This window comes from Peromyscus maniculatus, chromosome 5 (genome assembly GCF_049852395.1).
Source record: "Peromyscus maniculatus bairdii isolate BWxNUB_F1_BW_parent chromosome 5, HU_Pman_BW_mat_3.1, whole genome shotgun sequence".
Lineage (NCBI taxonomy): Eukaryota > Metazoa > Chordata > Mammalia > Rodentia > Cricetidae > Peromyscus > Peromyscus maniculatus.
The window spans coordinates 98,312,338-98,332,500 of record NC_134856.1 but is presented as its reverse complement, the minus strand read 5'-3'; positions in this window follow the sequence as shown (position 1 = coordinate 98,332,500).

The window sequence follows — 20,163 nt, the reverse complement described above, 5'->3', positions numbered from 1 at the left end:
TTTAGAATAAAACCTATATTTCATCCAAATGCTTCTTTTAACTTAAGAGCTTATACTCTGTTCTGAAATGCATCAGTCCATGACCATCATGGATAAATGTTCAGAATGACCACTATAAGACAAAAGCTCTACAATAACACATGAAGATGGGAAATTTTTAGCCTTGACTCTGAACAAAGTTTGAAATCTGGCCAGCATGAAACAACTAAACTCCTTGTAACCATGTCCTTCTTCATTTTAATAAAAGCATCACTTAGTCTGACAAAATATAGATACTTCTGCTTATATTTGACATGGTGGAGGATTATAAGACAAGAGAGTATGAGTTGAGAGAAATATAGAAGAAACAAAAGAATAATGAAGCAGCTGGGACTATTTTAAACCTTGACTTTGCCTGAAATGCCCGTGTGCATAGATCCATATTTTAAAATGAATCTGAACATTTACCCAAGCCTAAATTTAGCTCCTCGATTATTTGTTCTGCCTGTCTTTATCATGATTTAGGCTTCATATTTCATTGTGTGGAAGGCATATGTGGCAGGCTAATGGTCTAAATACCTCAGTCTCATTTATAAATATTTATTGCCAACTGCTGTGTTCATGTCTTTGAAGTCATGTGCATGGCTCATTGTAAGCCTGTATTTCCCTCCTCTGCTGGTAGAGACAACCTACTCAGCATTTTCTTTACATCAAGAGAGCTTGGACACTAAGTGATTTTTTTTCCAACTCTTCATCTCATATCACTCACCTCTACTTGTCATAATTTTTCCTCCTTTACTTAACACCCTATTTAGTAAAGGCCAGAGCAATAAACAAACTATGTTGATCTGCCTTGCCAGTGAATGAAAGCTGTGTTACAGCCAACTATGGGTGCCACTGGAAACCAAGTGGCAGTAAGTTTAACTGAAACCAAGAGTCTCATAACATAATGTAAACAGGTCCAGGTTCTACATTTGTGTACCAGGACCAGGAAGACCTGAAGCTACATGAAAGATTATAATCAATAGATGACAGTACCAAGATGATAGACGAAGTATGAGAATCGTGTCAAAATTTGAAAGCTCCCATGACAATCAATATCTGATCACAGTGTAAAAAATTTATATCAAACGAGTGTAACTTCTTTAACTTGATAGAATGTCTTCAAAATCCTTATCTAACTTTAATTGTAAAATATACAGTATTTTACTCCTAAGGTTAACAATGGGATAAGGATGCCTTCTCTTACTCAGCTCTAATGCAAATAAACCTGGAAGTTACAAGTAGCAGAATAAAGCAGGAAAAGTAAACAAATGACAGAAAGATGTAAGAAAGAAACAAAACTGTCCCTTTTAATAACTGAAATAAAATATGCCAAAACATTTCTAGGAGAAATGAGTGCTATCATCAAGCCACAGTGTATAAGAAAGGCATTCAAAATTGGTTGTATTCCTATACATATTAGTGATCACATAGATACTGAAAATAAAAATATGCCTTTAAAAAAAAGAAGAAATTAGGTGTGAGTTGAACATACCTGCACAGAGCTTACAAGATAAGGAAAGCCAAGGCAGAACTGAATAATGCAGAGATATATAGTATTTATGGATTGAAACAATAAAGATAACAAAGATGTTATTTATCTACAAATTGAAATGCATATAATACTATACTTATCAAAATTCATATATGATATTTTGTAGATATGAATTATTCCAAAATTTTTATGAAAAGCAAGAATCTGGAACAGCTTATTTATTCATTCTTTCACAATTTCACACACACATACATATAGATCATACTTTTATAATACTCCTTCCCATTATCTTCTTTCTTATCATATACTTCCTCCCACTGAACCCCTGCTTCTTTCCAGGAATCCCAATAATAATTTCTGGTCTTTTGTTTGTTTATTTGTGACCCATTGCCTACATGAGCATGGATGAGAGTTATTTATTGGAAGAAGGACAATCTACCAATGTCTTCACCACTTAGGAATATTACTGGTCCTCCCCCAACAACTATTAACTGACAATAGCTTATGGGGAGGGGTGGGTTCTTCTTAGAACCTCCTCATCCATAATAGAATATTGGTGGGTCCAGGTGTTTGGAAGTGATCAACTACTCTGTAGGTTCAGAGGTACAACTATTATGCCATGTGCAGGTGACGACTTGTCACAGTTCTCCTTTCCATCCACTGGCTCTTATTTCTACTACATCTCCCAGTATATTCTCTGAGCCTTGGGGAGGATGATGTAGCTGTCCCGTGAAGAATGAGCACTCAGGAGCTAAGCGAGGTTTTTAAATCTGGAAGGAATCAAATAGCACAATTTTAAGACTTACTGCATATTTTGAGAAAGAGAGAGAGAGAGAACATGAAGTTGGGTGGATAAGGAAGTTAGGGGAATCTGGAAGAAGCTGGGTGAGGGGAAGATTATAATAAACATACATTGTATGAATATTTTAAAGGATTTAATACATAGCTATATAGTAGGCAAAGCTACATGGTGTGTGACATTGACAGAGGGACACAGACTAATGAAATATAATAAAGAGCTCAGAAATATATCCAGAAAAAATGTCAATCTGATCTTGGAAGAATTTGTTAGGAGTATCAATTCTGTACATGAGCTCCTCCAAGATTTTTTCATGGCATAGGCGACTGCTTTTTCACAGAATGAATGGAAAGGGACAGACAGAAAGACAAAAAGGCCTGGGAAGAACCAAAGATCCCTTAAAATCTAATCTTGGAAAGGATTTTCCATCATTTTTGTGATGTGCTATCGATCACACAGTGATCCTAGTGCAATGTGTGATCTGATGGAGGATCACCCAAGGGGCAAGTTTCAGAAAGCAAGGCTAGGGTGGGACTGGACTGGAGGCTGACTATCAAACCAGAAGGATATAGATGTATAAGTGTTCTCCATTGATACTTTCATATTAAGAGAGTAAAATTACCTTAAATCTCAGGGGAAAACGTACAATGAAAGTAGCAGTGCACTTTCTCTATGCACTTTCACCTTCTATTGTTAACAGTGCCAATATCAAAGTCCAATGCTCTTGAAAGCTTCTAGTTTTTTGAACAGTTATTCTCCAGTCCTGAAAAATAAACATTTATGTGGGTATTTCATCTATTAAATCTAAACTCACTTGACTTAGGCATTGTATAATATCTTAACATATACCCTAACACTACCTCCTACTCACATACATTCATACTCACTCACACATTTATGCTTCTACTACCTCATCTTTCTAATGTGCCATAAAAGCCTTCCTGCCTGATATGAAGAGAGCTAGTTAATGGAGAAGAAGTTGGTTGAAGAGGGTAATTATACAAAATGACATATGTCCATAACATTTGGTCTTAACATAAAATATGTCACTGTAGATTCATTCGTCAAGCTTTTGATACAGGGCCAGGGCCTTTTCTTTGAAAGTGGATCTCTGATTAAAGGTTGACATCATGTTTCTTGTATGACTTTTACAATTTCCTGTGCAAGATTCTTTAAATCAAAGACAAGAACTTAAGTATTCCTATATTTTATGAATGTTATCCTTTACTATATTGGTTTTTTGTTTCAGTTTTGTTTTGTATTGTGTGTGTGTGTGTTCTTTACTCTTACCATCATCTAATGGCATGACTAATTTAGCCACCAAAGTTTTAAATAATTTCCCACTAACTTTTAGAATTATTTAATTTACTTAATAGTTTTTTAATAGATCATGTTTTATACTATTACAAGTTTTCATGTGGCACAGCACAAACAGCATAACAAGATTTAGAAAGAAATACATCTGAATCCATAGCACTGTGCATCCCAAATGCAGAGTGAGAGCAAAAAGTCACTGCATATCCACAGTCATGGAGAACACTGGAAATTCACACAGTGACCCAGGCACATGTATGCATTTTTCTGAGAACACTGAAACTGCACACAATGGACCCACTTTCTGCATGTGTTCACTTTGCTGAAAACACTGGAACTACACACAAATGGCCCACTCACTGCATGTGTTCATTCTGCCAAGAACACTGAACACTGCTCTTTATTCTGGACATGTGAATTATCTATCAATCCCAGAGTTGATTAAATAGACTTGATAAGAGATATTCTATGATCTTTCATCCCATAGGAAAGCAACATTGGGGAGGGGTTGTTTGTATAGAGTTTAAATCATTAGCCTCACAGGTACTGTGATAACAAAGTAGGTAGAAGAGTTGCCATGTGGCTACAGATTTCAAAAAGAGATAAGAACTATTTCAGCTGAAGTAGAAGAACTATTTCCACTTAAGTAGATGCTGCTAGGCTTACCATATCTTCATTTGTATGACTGTGAAAAGGATCAGTTCCGTTCAGTGTTGTTCATTTCAGGCTGTGAAGAGTGGAGACCCTCTTTCTCCATCAAGTGAATTTAAATACAATCTAGAAAGCCAGGCATGCCAGGCAGTGGTGGTGCACGCCTTTAATTCCAGCACTCAGGAGGCCGAGCTGGGCAAATCTCTGTGAGTTCGAGGCCAGCCTGTTCTACAGAGCGAGATCCAGGAAAGGCACCAAAACTACACAGAGGAACCCTGTCTTGAAAAATTAAAAAAAGACATAATAATAATTTTAAAAACCTAGAAAGCCAGGGATTTAACCCAGAGGCATAGTATTCACCTGGATTCCCAAGGTCCATTCCTCAATACCACAAAGAAAGGGTTTATTTAATAGAATAAAATGCAGTGATGCATGATTCTTCACTGTTCACCCTAGTTAAATCTATATGATCTAGCAGCATTGTCATTTAGGGAACTGATCCCATGTCCAGAAGTTCTGTCCACTGATCTCAGATAAACTTGGCCTCCAGTCATCATGTTTAACCTCTGATGATTTAGATCAAATCATTATTAGATAAGATATGAGTGGTTTTTTTAATAATTACTTCTTACCTGTTTAACGTAAGCCATGAGAAACAGTATAGAGGAGAGAAAATGAATGCAAGAGAAGATGAATACTTCCCAGACTTTTTGTAAAGGCCTTATGACCATTGACTGATGGCAAGTCAAAAAACTTATTTGGAATGATTAGAAAATGCAGCTGGTGCCATCACTGTATTTTACCTGAAAGTGTGGCCTTCTATTATACAAGCAACAAGTGTTCTTATTCACTCCTTTCTGACTGCAGTTCTACTTCATATACCCAAACCAATACCATTCATATTGCTTTTCCAGTATTTAGAAGCTTTTTCTTCATTTATGGGCAAAATATGTTCTTTGCATGAGATGCTTTCATTGCTTTCGTGTTCATGTTTAAATGCTGATTTAATTTATATGATACATTAGTATACCTTGTTACCCAAGGAATGGATTAAGACTAGATGAGTAGTTTTAACAGAGTTATTAAAGAAAGCTATTTGGATAAAAAATATAAGCTTCAGCGATTGATGACAACCAAGCAACAACTATATCCACTCGTAAGCAAATGGCACTGTCAGAGATCAAGTCCTGCAGTGCATGGGACCAGGGCATGAGGAGGGAAGGCACTATTCATAGCAACCCTTCTAAGAGAGTGACGAACTGTCATAGCCCAAAGCCTGGAGGATAGGCCCAGGATGTGAGGAAGAGAGATGGTACCACTTTCAGTGTTAACGTCCTGGACTAAGTATGAGGAGGGAGATTGTTGCTGATAATCCTTGGAAAAAGCAGACATGTACATACTTCCCCTTGGAGTTGGTGGAGAGCACACAAAAGTAGACACTGAGCTCTGCTATTTCAGGGTCTTTCCACTTGCTATTTTTCAGATAGCCCTACCAGATTGAAATTGTTTTATCCTCAATTTTAAGAAGATATGGAAAAATTGTTGTCTGGTTTAAAGAAAGTTTCCTATGCCATAGAGCTACTAAGTGCCCAGCATAAAAAATCTGTCTTTTCTAAACTGGAAACTACTTTATTCACCATTGTAAGATATTTTATTTTATTTTATTTAAAAAAAATTCACAGGCTAAGGCAAAAAGAAAAGCTTGTGAACCAAGTATTACAGGTTTCGTAAAATTACAATGATTATGAACATCTCCCAATGTTTTCCCCTATGAAGTCCACTTACCTGCACTCATTCTAAGAGTATCATTCACTCACCAGGAGAGGCGCTAGTAACCATTTTAGATAGATTCTTTTTGTACTGTACATCTTTAGAGGGAGATGGGTCTGCAAGAAACACATCTCAATGATTTTACATTATGAAAAATAGTATATGTACAACACAGAAATTCAAAGACATGTGAAGATTGGCTTTATTTGAACACTGGTGGGGAGGCAGTGTTCATCCTTAAGAAGATACTATCATAAATGCAACTTGAGCAAGATTGTGCCTCACAGTTACTATCTATCTTTATTAAGTGCTCATCAAAAGCGTAGATAGATATTTGTTTTTATAATTTGGTCTCTTAGTAGCTGGTACACACAATTAAATCCATTAGGTCCAAACAAAGATTAGAAATAAATTAATGGCCTGGGAGACTGTACTTATGATTCCTTAACCCTTAAAGTAGTTTAATATGTGCTCACCCTCATCATCCAGAGACATAGCTTAAGAGTTATATTTGTTCAACCCTAAGACTATTTCTAGAATTAAAATACCTTAGTCAACAAAACATCTAGCCGAGTAGAGTCTCATAAATCTGTATCTCCAGCATTCTGAAGGGAGAAGCAGGAGGATATCCATAAAGTCCAAACCATTCAAACAAACAAACAAAAATTCCATCACTGGATTGTAATTCACTGGGCTGTAAAAGGACAGCCCAAACCAAATATGTTTAGTACTTACTCCAGATCTCAGTCCAGTTTGGACATTACTATTAAGCTTAATGCTACACACTAACCATACAAATGAAATTAACTTCAAATGTCTCAGAGATGAGTTAATTTCATAACTAAGACTGCTTCATTGGCCAGAGAGATGGCTCAGTGATTAAGAACAGTTACTGATTTTGTAGAGAACCTGGCTCACAACCATCCACAACTTCAGTTCTAGTTCTTACTTCCACAGGCACCAGGCACACATGTGGTGTACATACATTCAAGCAGGGAAAATAATCATACACATAAGAATAAAAAAATCTGAAAATATTAATTCATATTTAAATTTATAGAGGAAGAGATGAGAATATGCCACAAGGCCTATATGATCAGCTAAAACAGTACATCCGTCTCTAATTACACCATGCTTAATAATCTTTTGAAGAGAGTAAATACTTTTGCAGTCATAAGGCAAATCTTCCCAGTTCCTGTCTGTTCTAATTTAGATCCCGAATTACTCAAAAAGGCCATGTGATATTGCCATAGACCTATGGTGGCACCATTGAAAGGTACTAGTGACTTTTAGGAAGGTCCTATGACATTGTGGAAAGTGCTAATGCATTTTGGATAACTGAGTCTTTGACTTTCTTCTCCCTTCTAGCTGTAGCTATCTTTTTCAGAACATGTGTATCCAAGAGCGCTTAGCTAATAGAGTAAGGAGGCAATTATTTCTGAGCTTCTTATGTAGAGTGTGTATTTCTTTTTATGTGTGATATGTTCTTTGATGATTTCATACATGTAAAGAGCATATTTTGTTCATACCCATTCCCAACTTCCCCTTCCTAAGTGCCCTGGACATTTCCCCAACACATCCCCTTTCTACCTTCATGTTCTCTCATTATTTATTTACAAATCATTGAGACCAATTATTGGAATACTGGCTGATATTATCGGCTTGATCTTATTAAAGTCTTGCAGGCAACCATGACTGCAGTGAGGACCTGAGTGCAGCCACCACAGTACTTCACAGCAGAGTTCCACATCCTCCAGCTTTAAGTCTTCTGTCACCGTGTCCATGGTATTCGCTGAGCACTATAGACAATGATACATATGTCCCATTTAGGGCTGAGAACCCACCAGTGCTCACCACTTGATCAGTTACGAGTTTCTTTTTAATTGCCATCCACTGCAGATAAAGTTTCTTTGGCCAAGAATAACAGACAGCATGGGTACAATTTCTGGCTATAAACATAACATTTAAGATGCAGTTAGATAGCATGTACATTTAGCAAACCAGTAGTAAGTTCACCTCTAGGACCTCTTGAGCACTGGGTTTTTAAAATTGGTTTTTTGAATATGTTCATGATAATAGTCTTGAATTCCCTTCTATAGAGCAGGTCTCCAATCTAATCATAAAGCAGTGGGTTACCCCCTGTAACTGTCATACCTCTATGGCACCAGTAGGCACATCTTCCCCAGCAGATCAGTATTGTAGTATGAAGGAGTCACAAGTTGAGTGATACCAGTGATGATTTTTCCCCCAGCAGCCTGCAGTTTGAAAATGAGCCAGAAGGGAGGAAGATTCCAGGCCAGTCCCAACTTGAGTTCTCTATGTCATGCAGACAAAATGTACTGTGTCTTCAGAAATAGGGTCTTATCATCTATTTATGATGAGTAACCAAGAAATGTGACAACAGTTTGTGTAGTTTTGGAGACTTGTAGGGCTTCCCTGACCAATAACTCATATAGAACTATCTCATAAGTGGCACTGAAATTTTCATTTAGTTACCCATGTTTTCTGGAGCAAGCATTGTCCACCCATGTGGGTACAGATATCAAATTTTTTAAATTGTATTTTAATTAACTTGCAAAATAGTGGATTTCCATGGGAGTTTTTGTACTATTTTTGAGTTTTTCTAGCCCCAATCATAACCTCTTCTACATTCTGCCCCCTCCACCCTACTCCTGATTAAACTTTTAACCCCAAGTATCTCCCGCTGCAATCTCATATCACATCTGGTCTACTATTCTCCCATACTCTGTAGAGTCTTTCCCTCCCCTCTCATGGGCTATTTCTAGCTTCCCGACCTCAACAGACACTCCAAATTAAACACACAAATCTAAAATTCAAAGCTAAGATCCGCATATTAGAGAAAGCATATGGTGTTTCTCTTCCTGGGCCCGGGTTACCTCATTTAGTATATTTTTCAGTTCCATTCCTTTTCCTACAGACTTCATTTCTCTTTACAGTTGAATAAAATTCCATTGTGCATGTGAACCACATTTTATTATCCATCCATCAGCTGATGGATATCTAGGCTGATTACCATTTCCTAGCTATTGTCAATAGCATCAATGAAAACATATGCACATATGTCTCTATAAGAGGATGTAGAGCCCTTTGGGTATGTGTCTAGGAGCAGCAGAGCTGCATCATATGGTGGTTTTACTTTACTTTTTAGTGGCCACACTAGTTTATACTCCAAGTATTCTCTTCCCCCACATTCTCACTAGTATTTGCTGTCATTTGTTTTCTTGATGATATCTATTCTGACCATGGTGAAATGGACTCTCAAAGGTTTTAATTTGCATCTCCCTAATGGCTAATAACACTGATTGCTTTTTAAAGTGATTTCTTTTTAGCCATTTGTATTTCTTCTTTTGACAATTCTCTACTCAGTTTCATGGCCCATTTTTATTAGGAACGTGTTTTCTTGATGTTTAGTTTTTAGTTATTTGCATAGTCTATATACTTTGTATATTCTATATATTCTACATATCATCTGTTGGATATAGAGTCAGAAAATATTTTCTTTGCATTCTATAGACTGTCTCTTCATTTGACTGACAGTTTCTTTCAACATAAAAAAAAAAAAAAGCTTTCCAGTCTCATAATATACTATTGTTGATTATTAGCTTTATTTCCTTAGTGGTCCAAATCTTATTTATTCATATCTTATCTTTATGTATATATATCTTCATGTGTACCCCTACCTTTTCTTCTAGCAATTTCATTGGTCCAGTACTTATGTTAAGGTTCTTGATCTATTTGGAGTTGTTGGTTTTGGGGTTTGTTTTTTTTTTTTTTTTGGCTTTTTTTTTTTTTGGCAAGGTAAGAAATAAGAAGTTAATTTCTTGACCAGTTTTCCCAGCATCATTTGCTGAAATTTTCTCTCCAGTGTGAGTTTTTTGGAATCTTTGTGAAAACAAGGATTTCTATAGTATTTATAGCTACATCTGCTATTCTATTACATGACCCATGTGTCTGTTTTTGTGCAAGTACCTCACTTTTATCACTGTGGCTTTGTAGTATAACTTGAAATCAAATATGGTGATACCTCTAGCAATATTCTTCTTTTTTTTTTTTCAGGATTTCTTTAGCTACCTATGGTCTTTTGTGCTTCCATAGATGAACTTTAAGAATTTTTTTTTATATATGGGAAAAAACATCACTACAATCTGTATTTGTATTGCATTGACTCTGTAGATTGCTTTTGGTAAAATACACATTTTTACAATATTGTCTTTTTTTTCCCTTTTATCTTATTTTACAATACCATTCAGTTCTACATATCAGCCATGGATTCCCTTGTTCTCCCCACTCCAGGGCAAAGCCTCCCCCGAGGACTGAGATCAACCTGGTAGACTCAGTCCAGGCAGGTCCAGTCCCCTCCTCCCAGACTGAGCCAAGCGTCCCTGCATAAGCCCCAGGTTTCAGACAGCCAGCTCATGTACTGAGCACAGGACCCAGACCCACTGCCTGGATGCCTCCCAAACAGATCAAGCCAATCAACTGTCTCACTTATCCAGAGGGCCTGATCCAGTTGGGGGCCCCTCAGCCTTTGGTTCATAGTTCATGTGTTTCCATTCATTTGGCTATTTGTCCCTGTGCTTTATCCAACCTTGGTCTCAACAATTCTTGCTTATACAAACCCTCCTCTTTCTTGCCAATTGGACTCTTGGAGCTCCACCTGGGGCCTGTCCATGGATCTCTGCATCTGGTTCCCTTAGTCATTGGATGGGGTTTCTATCACGACTTTTAGGGTGTTTGGTCATCCCATCATCAGAGTAGGTCAGTTCAGGCTGTCTCTTGACCATTGCCAGCAGTCTATTGTGGGGGTATCTTTGTGGATTTCTGTGGGCCTCTCTAGCACTTTGTTTCTTCCTTTTCTCATGTGGTCTTCATTTACCATGGTCTCCTATTCCTTGTTCTCCCTCTCTGTTCTTGATCCAGCTGTGATCTCCTGCTCCCACAAGCTCTCTTTCCCTCGACCCTCGCCCTTCATTACTCCCACTCATGTCCAGAAATTAGACATCAAAACGACCAACAGTCCAATTAAGAAATGGGCTATAGAACTAAACAGAGAATTCTTAACAGAGGAAACTCAAATGGCTGAAAGACATTTAAGGAATTGCTCAACATCCCTAATCATCAGGGAAATGTAAATCAAAACAACTCTGAGATACCATCTTATGCCTGTCAGAAATGGCTAAGATAAAAAACACTGAAGACACCTTATGCTGGAGAGGATGTGGAACTAGGGGAACTCTTCTCCACTGCTGGTGGGAATGCAAGCTTGTACAACACTTTGGAAATCAATATGGCACTTTCTTAGAAAATTAGGAATCAATCTCCCCCAAGATTCAGCTATACCACTCTTGGGCATATACCCAAGAAATGCTCAATCATACCACAAGAGCACTTGCTCAGCTATGTTCATATCAGCATTGTTTGTAATAGCCAAAACCTGGAAACAACCTAGATGCCCTTCAACTGAAGAATGGATAAATAAAATGTGGCACATATACACAATGGAATACTACTCAGCAGAGAAAAACAATGACATCATGAGGTTTGCAGGCAAATGGATGGATCTAGAAAAAAATCATCCTGAGTGAGGTAACCCAGACTCAGAAAGGCAAATATGGTATGTACTCACTCATAGGAGGATACTAGATGTGGAACAATGATGACTGGACTGCTACTCACATTACCAGTGAGGCTACCTGGAAAACAGGACCCCAAGAAAGACACGGGGATCGCCCAATGATGGAGAAATGGCTGAGATCTACATGAACAGCCTGGACATGAGTGGGAGCAATATTGTCTTTTTGCAGTCATGGAAAATTTTCCCATTTTTCTAATAAGTCACTCAATTTCTTTCTTCAGTCTTTTAAAGTTTTCTTTATAGAGATCTTCCTCTTTCACTAGGCTAATTGCAAGGTATTTTTAAGGCTATTGTGAATGACATTATTTCCTTTATTTCTTTTTTCAGTTTGTCATTGGTATATGAGCAAGCTAATGATTTTCTTGTGTCAAATTTTCATCCTGACCATTCCATGTAGGTGTAACCATCTTATTAGATAAGAAACACAGAGCCAATGCAAAGATGAAAGCCCAAGAGGTCAGAGCAATAGCTAAAAGCTAAAAACCTTACCCTTCACTGTCGCTTCTGTCCTTCTCAGCAAGAGACCTACTTCCTGTCTGTCTTTTTTATTGACTTTCTATTCTGCCTTCTCATTGGTTGTAAACTCAACCACATGACCCCCTCGTCACTGCCTGTCTGTACAGACCTCCAGGTCTTCTATGGTTGGAATTGAGATTAAAGGCGTGTGTCTCCATGTTGGCTGTATCCTTGAACATATAGAGATCTGCCCAGCTCTGCCTCCCAAGAGCTTGGAATAAAGCTATGCACCACCACCTCCCAGTTTCTGCTATGGCTTGCTATTAGCTCTGACCCCCAGGCAACTTTATTTATTAGCATACAAATAAAATCACATTTCAGTACAATTAAAATATCAACACAATTCCATCCAAATGCTACAGGATGCTCATGTTTCTCAGCAGCCCACGGAATTTTCTCCAAATTATTTTTTGTTGTTGTTGTTTTTGTTTTTTGAGACAGGGTTTCTTTGTGTGGCTTTGGAGCCTGTCCTGGAACTCACTCTGTAGCCCAGGTTACCCTCGAACTCACAGAGATCTACCTGCCTCTGCCTCCCGAGTGCTGGGATTAAAGGCGTTAGCCACCACCGCAGGGCTCCAAATTATTTCTTTAAAAGTTCTTTCTATATTCTAGATACTAACCCTCTGTCAGAATTATCATTGATAAATATTTTTTTCCACTATGTAGCTTCTTCTTTACTCCAGTGGTGGTGTCCTTTTCTGGACAGGAGTTTTCAGTTTCATGGGAGCCCACTTATTGTCAGTCTTAATACCTGTAGCATCAGGGTCCTGTTCAGAAAGCCCTTTAGCGTGCCAGTGAGTTCAGGCATATCCAACATTTTCTCCTCTATTAAAGTCAAGCTATCAGTTCTTATATTGAGGACCTTGATCATAGGGAGCTAGGTTTTGTTCAAGATAAGTGAGGATCTTGTTTTATTCTTCTACATGTTAACTGGCCAGTTTGACCACCATCATTTGTTGAAAATGCTGTTTTTTCTACAATGTGTATTATTGGATTCTTTGTTAAAAATCAAGTGACTGTAGGAGTGTGGGTTTATATGTGCGTCCTCAGTTCTATTCAATTTACCAATGAGTTTGTTTCTACATGCCTATTATGTGTAGGCTTTACCTTTTCTTTTTTATTTTATAAATTTATTTAATTTTACATATCAGCCACAGATTCCCTTGTTCTCCCCCTTCCTGCTCCCTTCCCCCACCTGCCCCCTGCCCACTCCCCATTCCCATCTCCTCCAGGGCAAAGACTCCCCTGAGGATTGAGTTCAACCTGGTAGATTTAGTCCAGGCAGGTCCAGTCCCCTCCTCCCAGGCTGAGCCAAGTGTCCCTGTATAAGCCCCAGGTTTCAAACAGCCAACTCATACATTGAGTACAGGACCTGGTCCCACTGCCTAGTTGCCTCCCAAACAGATCAAGCTAATCAACTGTCTCACTTATCCAGAGGGCCTGATCCAGTTGGGGGCTCCTCAGCTTTTTGTTCATAGTTCATGTGTTTCCATTCATTTGGCTATTTGTCCCTGTGCTTTATCCAACCTTGGTCTCAACAATTCTTGCTCATACAAACCCTCCTCTTTCTTGCCAGTTGGACTCCTGGAGCTCCACCTGGGGCCTGTCCATGGATCTCTGCATCTGGTTCCCTCAGTCATTGGATGGGGTTTCTAGCAAGACTATTATGGTGTTTGGTCATCCCATCATCAGAGTAGGTCAGTTCGGGCTGTCTCTCGACCACTGTCAGTCGTCTATTGTGGAAGTATCTTTGTGGATTTCTGTGGGCCTCTCTAGCACTTTGCTTCTTCCTATTCTCATGTGGTGTTCATTTATCATTGTCTTTTATTCCTTGTTCTCCCCCTCTGTTCTTGATCCAGCTGGGATCTCCCGCTCCCCTAAGCTCTCTTTCCCTCAACCCTTTCCCTTCATTACCCCCACTCACATCCATGTTGTTCATGTAGATCTCATCCATTTCTCTGTCATTTGGGCAATCCCTGTGTCTTTCTTGGGGTCCTGTTTTCTAGGTAGCCTCCCTGGAGTTGTGAGTAGCAGTCTAGTCATCTTTGTTTTACATCCTGTATCCTCCTATGAGTGAGTACATACCATGTTTGTCTTTCTGAGTCTGGGTTACCTCACTCAGGATGATTTTTTCTAGATCCATAGTACCACACATGTCTTGGGATTCTCACTGGTACTTTCATCTTATTTTGCCATTGTCCTTGTCTGTTTGCTCTACTTCCTCTACCTTGTCTTCTAGCTCAGATATTCTGTCCTCTCCTTGGTCCATTCTATTAGTCTTTCCATAAAGCTTTTTAATTGATTCATTGTGTTGTATTCATTTCTATCATTTTTTTATTCTGGGTCGGAAGGAACTTTATTGGCTTGCCTGGGAAGACACAAGTTTAGGTTACTGTTCTATTTCTGTGAAGAGACACCATGACCAAGAAAACTTATATAAGGAAGCACCTAAATGGGGGATTGTTTCTTGTTTCAGAGGGTGAGTCCCTGACCATCATGTCAGGAGTGAGGCTGCAGGTAGACAGGCATGGCTTTGAAGCAGCATTTAACTGCAATTTTTCATCATTGTGTCTTTGTGGAATTCTTCTTCCAGTGTCTTGTTTCACTTTCCTTATTTCATCTATGTGTGTTCTCAATCAGGAGCTTGTTCATTTTTAATTTCTTTGAAAATACTTATAACAATTCTGTTGGGTTCTCTATGATTTCATCTAACTCAATCTCACTTGATGATGTTACTATATAGTTAATAATTTTTGCAGGAATTGTGTTGTGTTGGTATTTTATGTGTTTCTTACATTACTTTGTTGGGATTTATCCATCTGATGTTATTTCTTTGCTTGGTTTAATTTTTTTATTTAATAATTATTTTTTAGAAATTCATACATGATCACTGCATCTATACCACTCTTGTGCCTTCCTTATTCCCCTTCAAATCCTCCCAAGTCCCCCGCCCAAATTCATGATATTATCTTTGGTTATTATTGTTACATGTATATATGTGTGTGTATGTACATATATATGAGTACATATATACATATATTTGTATCTATACACATGTGTATATATGGTCTTTTGAGTCTACTTAATTTTGTGTGCATATACATGTGTCCAGGGCTGACCACTTTGTGTTGTCAACATATGTGAGAGCTTATCGCTGGAGGAGATGGATTCTCCCACTCTTAGCAAACATTAACTACCTGTAGCTCATCATGTAGGAATTGGACCATGTGGAATCTCCCCTGCCTACAATTGGCATGTCAACTTGTATTATAATTAAGCTGGTATTGTTCTGACAGCCAAATTGGTGAGAGTTCACAGCTTCAGCTTCCCTGTCATGTACTGGAGACACTCTCATAGCAGACTGTGTTTTTTATTGTTGTTGCTTATCAGCTATGTTCTTTCAGTTGACATATTTGCAATGTTCGTATGGAAACTGAATGTTGTAGAGTTGAGTGTGTAGTTTAGAAAATAGTTCCTGAGTCCAGAAGCTCAGAGTGTTAGGTGTAAACTCTATATTATTTCCTGCAAGAACAACCATAGCTCCTTAATATTTATCACTATGCATACATCATTCTAGCTAATTAATAACAGTTGCTCTGTTAACTTCAGTCATTGTTGAAGGATAAATATCCGGAGATGGTGTGTAGTATACTCAGATTTTAGTAAGATTAGGAGTGGAAGGGAAGTGTGAGGGGCACAGTAAGGATAAGTACTGAATATTATATCAACTTTGAAAAAAAAAACTGAGATGCATAACCTAGCTAGAAAGGGAAAGTTGGGATATTGTTAGACTCCATAGATTCTAGAGGCAGTCGAAGCTATGGAAGGTTATAATTAAGAAGAAAAACCAGGAGGGAAAAAGGATGGGAGCTTGAAGAAAACACAGAAATAAGAGGTGCATATATGAGATGTGGCTTCTAGTAAACTGAGTAAAGAAAGATAAACATTCCTAAGACTTAACTGAACAATACACAAAGGGAAAACCATCATGAAACATATATGCAAAAGTGGACACTGAGTCGCAGAAAGATAAGGAGTAGAAGGAACACATATGAAGGGAATAGCTGGCACAGCTGTCCTGGGTCAAAGGTGACATCCTCAGATCCCTCTGGCTCTAGCAAGTTCCATGTGGCACTGTGTGCTGGAGGGACTAATGGAGACCATTGGCCTCTGCTTCCTCTGTGTTCTTGGAGTTCTGGTGTGATAGCTCCCTGGCACCCCTGCACTACTCTGTGTGTGGCCCCTTCTAGACCTATAGTTAGGGTATATGTGAGGGCAGCACTTACCTAAGTTCAGCTGCTGTGTGCTGGGCAGCTTTGTTTGGTAGGCAGGCAGGCTGATGTGGAGAGGGCTTCCTGCTGGGCTAGCCCTATTGTCTTTCTTCTCTGCCTCTCCACAGAGGTCTCCTCTAGCTTAGCAAGTTCACTTACTTGACTCTTGTTGGGTAAGAGTTTTTTGTATCTTATCTTTACTGTTTCCTCTCACTCAGTTTCAGTGATGAGGTTTCCAGTCTGTCTGCCATCTTACTCAGAAGCTGAGTATATATATTTGTTGGAAAATCTATGGACCTTCCGCCTCAACTTCTTGTCTTTGGCTTTCTGGAAGATGAGGTGAGTTATTTGGCTCCATCTAGTGTTCCCACCAAGATGTGCTGCTTGCCTATGGGTCCCAAATGCTGACTAAAACCTCCAAACTGTGAGCAAATATAAATCTTGTCTTTTTACAAATTGCCTCTGGTATATTATGATAACAGTAGAAGGTTAACTGTGCGGGTAGCTGTGCATCACTGCAACCAAACGACTGTGGTAATCAAGTCAAGAAGAGGGAAGACTGCTCTGGCCTCAAGGTCTTGGAAGTTCCTATCCATTGTTAGTTGAACTCACTGCTTTAGGCCCTGTGGGACAGCAGGGTGTCTTGGCAGCGGCAGTTGGTGGAATGACCTGTTCACCTCATAGTGGTTAGAAAGCAAAGAGAGAGAGAGAGAGAGAGAGAGAGAGAGAGAGAGAGAGAGAGAGAGAGAGAGAGATCCAGGATCTCAATGTCCCCTTCAACCACATGTCCATAGGATCCTGATGGTCTCTTGATAAGCCTTACTATTTAAGGGTAGAACTACAGGCTGGGGACACAAGCCTTTAACACCTGGGCCTTTGTGTTAAAGGTGTGCCATTCAACCCACTGCCAGTGCATGCTGATTAACATACTACCCACGAGTCAAAGAAACCAATCTGAGCAAAGAAATACCCAGACATAGGCAGCAGTGTGACTTCTTTTAGCAGTTTCCATTTCAAAGAATTCGGAGTCACTAATAGGCTAAGACAGGTGTCAGTTTTCTGTGTGGTCTATCTTCATAGTCTTATTAAAAAAAAAAAAAAAAAAAAAAAAAAAACTCCAATTCACAGTGCTTGTCCACTATATTGGCTTGTTAAAAAATTTTTCAAAGTGTAAAACATGGAGCCACTGTCCCAGAAATGTCACAAAATAAATATTTCCAGGTCTCACTGTGAACATGTTACTTCAAACCTATTTAGAGACACTTATAGGTGATTATGAATACTGACATCAGAAATGTCTGATGCAGGGCACGAAGCTCCGTTTGAAACTTTTCCAACCTAATTGGTTTAGCCTTAGTGACCTTCTCTCTTGGCTTTCAGATTAAAAAAGAATTTTCAGTAGGAATGTAAAGAGTGATAGAACATAACAACAGAAGGAAGAAACCCACAATCTCATAGTGTGCAGGGGAACAAAACGGGTGTGAATTGAATAACCTGCAGTGAAACACAGATCTACAACAACAAATGTGTGCAGGGCTCAGGAGACGGCTCAGTGGATGAGAAGACTGGCTGTGCTTTCAGAGGGCTGAGTCTTGGGTCTCAGAATCAATGTAGTTCTTTATAACCACCTATAACTACAGTTTCAGAGGATCACATGCCCTTTTCTGGCATCCACAGGCACCAGACATGCACACAGTACACAGACATATGTGTAAAACACTCATACACATAAATTTTTAAAAATAAAACCTTTTTAAAAGAAATGTATGAACATAGCTAGAATGGGCAAATTTAGAGATTAAAAAAATGAATATTAACATATTTTTCTAACCTTAATGAGAATTAAGATACATTGCATGTTTCCAAATCTTTCCTGTTAGTATCAACCTCCTTTTTAAAAAGCAATATGGCAGGGCAGTGGTGGCGCATGCCTTTAATCCCAGCACTTGGAAGGCAGAGCCAGGTGGATCTCTGTGGGTTCGAGGCCAGCCCAGTCTACAGAGCTAGATCCTGGACAGGCACCAAAACTACACAGAAAAACCCTGTCTTGAAAAGCCAAAAAATTTTTTTAATTAAAATAAAAATAAAAAGCAATATAGGTAAACTGAAATGAAAGATTTTTTTGTTTTGTTTTGTTTTGTTGTTGTTGTTGCTGGTTTTTTTGTTTGTTTGTTTGTTTGTTTTGAGACAGGGTTTCTTTGTGTAGTTTTGGTGCCTGTCCTAGATCTTGCTCTGTAGACCAGGCTGGCCTCAAACTCACAGAGATCTGCCTGGCTCTGCCTCCTGAGTGCTGGGATTAAAGGCATGTGCCACCACCGCCCTGCGAAATGGAAGATTTTAATTTGGGAAGGGAGAAGTATGTCAATACAGAAGGGAAAAAGAGGATGGAAAAATAACTCTAAGAATGTCTCAAGGGACATAAGGAATCAAATTATTATTTATTCACTTAAAATTACATATCATATATATAATTATTCCATATGCACACATATACATATAATATAAACAATGCCATCCCACTTAGGCTTACAATACTCCTCCCAAGAGCCATAGACTCTCTAACAATAACCCCAATACCAAGCATGAAAAACAATGTTTTGAATTGTTGATCAAGGAAGTCCAAGAGACTCTCGAAACAATATAGGCTATTGCTATTGCCCCTGGTTTTCTTCTACAGGTTGAAGGTAAGTCCCTGTTGCTGAAGTCACTGTGCACCCTGACACATAGCCCAGAAGATCTGAGCTGGGTCTGACCTGAAAGCCTCCTCCCTGGGGACTAGCTTTCTTAGTGCTGCAAGGTGCTATGCAAACTTCCAAGTGGGCAAAGCAACCAACAGTCTTTCCCAGCTGCAATGCCATCCCTATGAACCACAACAATGACCAGCATGGCATGATAACCCTAAGGGCCCTTCTATGTTAGCAGTAACCAACAGCTGTATGAAGACCTACTTGCCAGAAGGAAAATCATGCCTAGTACCAGAAACCTAACCAGCCACCCATGGCTAGTGAGGTCTTGTAACTTAGAAGAGGACCTACTACTGTCGCTTTACTAAACCAGTGTAATGCCTAACTACATTTTTTTTTTTTTTTTTTTTTTTTTTTGGTTTTTCGAGACAGGGTTTCTCTGTGTAGCTTTGCGCCTTTCCTGGAGCTCACTTGGTAGACCAGGCTGGCCTCGAACTCATAGAGATCCGCCTGGCTCTGCCTCCCAAGTGCTGGGATTAAAGGCGTGCGCCACCACCGCCCGGCTTTTTTTTTTTTTTTTTTTTGGTTTTTCGGCCTAACTACATTTTAAATATTCTTGTTTGTGATTTTTTATTAAGAAATTGTTTATTCATTTTACATAAAAAATCACAGATCCCCCTCTTCCCTCTTCCCACCTCTCCAGCCTTCCTCCCAACCCACCCCCCTCACTTCCTCCTACAAGAAGGTAATGCCTCCTATAGGGAGTCAGCAGAGCCTGGTACATTCAGTAGAGGCAGGTCCTATACCCACAGGTAACTGTAGCTCTCATCCCTCATCAAAGAAAATTTTCTTTACATCAGCCAGAGACCATTACAGAAAATCACAGCTGGTCAAAACTCAGATAACAAAGGATTGTGGGGTACCCATCCACAATGGATACATCTACAAAACAGCTCCAGCACTTATGATTCAGGAAACACTGGGGA